The 4,587-nt window shown below is 57.5% G+C and overlaps 2 non-coding genes across 2 annotated transcripts; both read right to left on the minus strand.

Moving 5' to 3' along the window:
- Window positions 1–265: 265 nt before the first annotated feature.
- On the minus strand, window positions 266–418 carry LOC142794250 (5.8S ribosomal RNA). Its single transcript, XR_012892190.1, has one exon. It is a non-coding gene; the product is annotated as a 5.8S ribosomal RNA (ribosomal RNA).
- Window positions 419–2,137: 1,719 nt separating this feature from the next.
- On the minus strand, window positions 2,138–3,952 carry LOC142794252 (small subunit ribosomal RNA). Its single transcript, XR_012892192.1, has one exon. It is a non-coding gene; the product is annotated as a small subunit ribosomal RNA (ribosomal RNA).
- Window positions 3,953–4,587: the final 635 nt, after the last annotated feature.

Raw genomic sequence — 4,587 nt, forward strand, 5'->3', positions numbered from 1 at the left:
CAACCTCGACCGCACTTTCCCTGCAGGCTTCCTTCCGACTCGAAGTCCTGCGGCGGTCTCAACGAGGTGCCACATCCTCAATGCAGTCGGTCGCCCCCGTTTCGGTTGGGCTCTGGCACGACGGTCGCCACCGTCTCGCCCTTGAGTGGCCGCTGTTGGCGCTCGCTGTGAGGTGTTCAGCGTGCTGTCCGTGTTGCCGACGCGGTCAAAACGAGTCGACGGCTCACGTTCCCTTGTGCGCCGAAGGCTCTCTTGATATGTGATCCGACCCTCAGACAGACGAAGCCAAGGGAAGACCCAAGGCCGCAATGTGCGTTCAAAGAATCAGTGCTCAGTGTGTCCTGCAATTCACACCAAGTCTCGCAGCTGGCTGCGTTCTTCATCGACCCGAGAACCGAGTGATCCACCGCTTAGAGTCGTGAAAAAGTGTTTGTTCAATTCCGTACAGTCAAAACCAAACGTTTCTGGCACTCGGCCAAACAGTGGCCAAGAAGGGCGCTTTTCAGCGCACGCTTGGACTCCAAAACTCTGCCGCGCCTTTTTCGGCTGCCGCAAATCGAGCAAACGGTGTGTTTCGGACGGCGTTTCGCTTCCGCTACTTGCGAGTGCTTTCGTGGTCCACCCCTCTATAAATACTCGGGAGGCGTCGAAGCCGGTTCTCCAAGCCGGACCCGTAGGTATCGTTGTGTGCTCGCTCTCATTGGCCCGCCTAACCAGAAAATGCCTGCGGTACACCCATTTGGATAAGAGTGCACGCAGATGCGGGCCTCGACGGCTACACATTTCCTCGGGCGGCCGCCTCCCGGCCTCCGTGGAGCGCGGGATGCACGGTCCCATCGACAAGCCTCTCCCGTTTTTACCGTGGCGTCGCGGTTCACCACGGCGGGCGGGTCGGTCTCCTCCGCATAAAAAGGGGGACCCCCGCTTTTTGTTCCACGAAATCGCACAAGCTTTTTTCGCATCCACGGTTTGCCACCGCACACCAAAATGCCGATCCGGCTGCCTACTTTAGCCAACAGGTGGAGCCAGGCGCGCCGTACTTGCGCGGCACTTCCCACGTCCACCGAAGTCGGTGCCAAGGACCACTTTCGGCGCCGGAGCCGCGTACGAGCCTACTCGAGGCGGAAGAACGAAGCCAGCAAGGGCCTGGCCGCAAGTGCGTTCAATTGTCGGGACGTCCAAGTCCCTCGTTCTTCCGTGCTTCCTCTTTCGGCAAGTCGTTGCGGCACCTTCCCAAAGCGCGCAGACCCGCTAATCGCGACGAGCGCGACGTGGCCGTGCCGCCTTTCCCTCGGCAGCAAGCAAAACGCCTGGCAACGTCGACGCTCCCCTAACCGCGATCTCGCACCGTGTTTCGTGTGGCGAATTCAAAAGCCGGCCGGCGCTGCTGCAACCATTACGGTCGGTACGCATACGCCGCGGAGGGCGGGACGGTCATCGGAGCGTGCGGTTCCTCCATCGAGTACTGCGCACCTCGGCCGTCGCATCGCCGTGCCATGACCGGCCGCGCGTCAACGCGAACCGGTGCCAGCGAGATCCCTCGCCTGCAAGAACCGACCGGCAGCCTCCGTCACCCGAGGACGCGGAGGCGCTTGCCGCGGACGGCGGGACGGTATGCACTGGTGCACAGCGGACCCGTCACATCGCCAGTTCCTTGACCGACCGCCGACGCTTGTGCCGTTCCTCTCGTACTTGGCAGTCGCCGCGCGATTGTCGGGTCTCGTTCTTGCACGCTCGAACGGTCGGGAGGGCACTCGGCTGGCGTTTCGGGAACGCGCAGCCTCGCCTTCTACCGACGTAACCACGACTCGCCGTTCGCGCTCCGCCGCTCCTGTTTACAGTACTAGGCGGTCCCGCAGCGGTCGGGTCGCGCATTTCGAGCGCTTCGAGCCACGGTGCAGTGGCGGGTCGAAAGCCGACCTATGAGTGCGTTGCGCCGTTTGTACCCGCGTCCGCCACCTGGCCGACCGTCCAAGGTCGCGGTGTTGGCGTCCGCTGGGCGCAACAATTTGTCACGGGGTGCCGCTCCACATTCAGGCAGCCCCGTGGGGAAAAGCCGACCCCGCGTCCAAACGGGGTCAGCGGCAGAAAGTGTCGGGCGCAGACGCAGCTGAGGCGCTCACCCTTCACAATCCGTTAATGATCCTTCCGCAGGTTCACCTACGGAAACCTTGTTACGACTTTTACTTCCTCTAAATGATCAAGTTTGGTCATCTTTCCAACAGACCGGCGCAACCGAAAGGCCGCGCCGGACATCGGTCCGAAGACCTCACTAAATCATTCAATCGGTAGTAGCGACGGGCGGTGTGTACAAAGGGCAGGGACGTAATCAACGCGAGCTTATGACTCGCGCTTACTGGGAATTCCTCGTTCAAGGGGAACAATTGCAAGCCCCTATCCCAATCACGAAAGAAGTTCCACGGGTTACCCAGTCTTTTCAGACAGGGATAAAGACACGCTGCTTCCTTCAGTGTAGCGCGCGTGCGGCCCCGGACATCTAAGGGCATCACAGACCTGTTATTGCTCTGTTTCGTGCGGCTAGGAGCCGCTTGTCCCTCTAAGAAGGTTGTAAGGTGCTGGGAACCCCGCACCTATTTAATAGGCTAGAGTCTCGTTCGTTATCGGAATTAACCAGACAAATCGCTCCACCAACTAAGAACGGCCATGCACCACCATCCACCGAATCAAGAAAGAGCTCTCAATCTGTCAATCCTCCCAGTGTCCGGGCCGGGTAAGTTTTCCCGTGTTGAGTCAAATTAAGCCGCAGGCTCCACTCCTGGTGGTGCCCTTCCGTCAATTCCTTTAAGTTTCAGCTTTGCAACCATACTTCCCCCGGAACCCAAATACTTTGGTTTCCCGGAAGCTGCCCGCCGAGTCATTTGAGTAACTCAGGCGGATCGCTGGTTGGCATCGTTTATGGTCAGAACTAGGGCGGTATCTGATCGCCTTCGAACCTCTGACTTTCGTTCTTGATCAATGAAAACATTCTTGGCAAATGCTTTCGCAGTAGTTCGTCTTGCGACGGTCCAAGAATTTCACCTCTAGCGCCGCAATACGAATGCCCCCGTCCGTCCCTCTTAATCATTACCTCGTATTCCAAAAACCAACAGAACAGAAACGAGGTCTTGTTCTATTATTCCATGCAAGTTTATTCAGGCGACTCGCCTGCGTTGAGCACTCTAATTTTTTCAAAGTAAAAGCACCGGCCATCTCGAGGCACACAATGAAGTGCACCAAGAAAGAACCGGCATGATGTTCAGTCCGAGCCGTCGCATCGGGTAGATGCACTACTCGTCTGGAACTGAGATCCAACTACGAGCTTTTTAACCGCAGCAGCTTTAGTATACGCTATTGGAGCTGGAATTACCGCGGCTGCTGGCACCAGACTTGCCCTCCAATTGATCCTCGTTAAAGGATTTAGAGTGTACTCATTTCAATTACGGGGCCTCAAAAGAGTCCCGTATTGTTATTTTTCGTCACTACCTCCCCGTGCCGGGAGTGGGTAATTTGCGCGCCTGCTGCCTTCCTTGGATGTGGTAGCCGTTTCTCAGGCTCCCTCTCCGGAATCGAACCCTGATTCTCCGTTACCCGTAACAACCATGGTAAGCAAGTAACCTACCATCGAAAGTTGATAAGGCAGACACTTGAAAGAAACGTCGCCGGCTCGTGGCCATGCGATCAGCACAAAGTTATCCAGAGTCACCACACAATACGGGCCGAAACCCGATCGATCTTGGTCTAATAAAAGCACCCGTTACCCAAAGGGCTCCAGGCTCACTGCATGTATTAGCTCTAGAATTGCCACAGTTATCCAAGTAGGAAGAAACGATCTAAGGAACCATAACTGATTTAATGAGCCATTCGCGGTTTCGCCTTATTTCGGCATGTACTTAGACATGCATGGCTTAATCTTTGAGACAAGCATATGATTACTGGCAGGATCAACCAGGTAATCGTTCGACTGCGCGTCCGTCCTCGCCCTCGGCGGGCCGGACGCAGTCTGTGTGCGGCGGAGGCCACCTTCAGGCGCCCCAACACGCTTATTTTGCACTCCGAGATGACGGCGTTCGAGCTCGCTACGGCACAACCTTCCCGAAAGACGAGTGGGAGCCGTGCGGCAAGAAGCACGTTCATGCTCGCTCTTTTTCGTTGCATCGACTCGGTCGCGCCGTGCGGGTTGCCCAAGCCCGCTGCACTGTCGGTGGACCGGCCGGAACTAGCAACGGAGCCGAGACTGCAAAGCCGCCAGACGACGGGTCACGCCCGCGTCTTCGGCGCTTTCGCATCTGAATCGCCCGAGGACGACACGGAACACACCTCGATATCGTGGTAAAACGGCACCGTCCGACAACCAGCCCCTAACGCATCAAGCGGATGAGGCTGCAGACGACTGCCGTGGATTCCCCTGGAGCAGACCCGAGGACACGCTTGACGAGGCCGAAGCCCGCCGCATATCAGACACCCGGTCGCTTTCGCGTACGCCGCTCACGAGAACCCCCACATAATAGCAGCGATAAGTACCCAGACCTCCTTGGGCCCTAATACGAGCGTACTCGAGAAAATTTCACCGCGGGTGTGCCCCGAAAC

The sequence above is a fragment of the Rhipicephalus microplus genome, unplaced genomic scaffold, assembly GCF_043290135.1.
Source record: "Rhipicephalus microplus isolate Deutch F79 unplaced genomic scaffold, USDA_Rmic scaffold_391, whole genome shotgun sequence".
NCBI classification, from domain to species: Eukaryota; Metazoa; Arthropoda; class Arachnida; order Ixodida; family Ixodidae; genus Rhipicephalus; species Rhipicephalus microplus.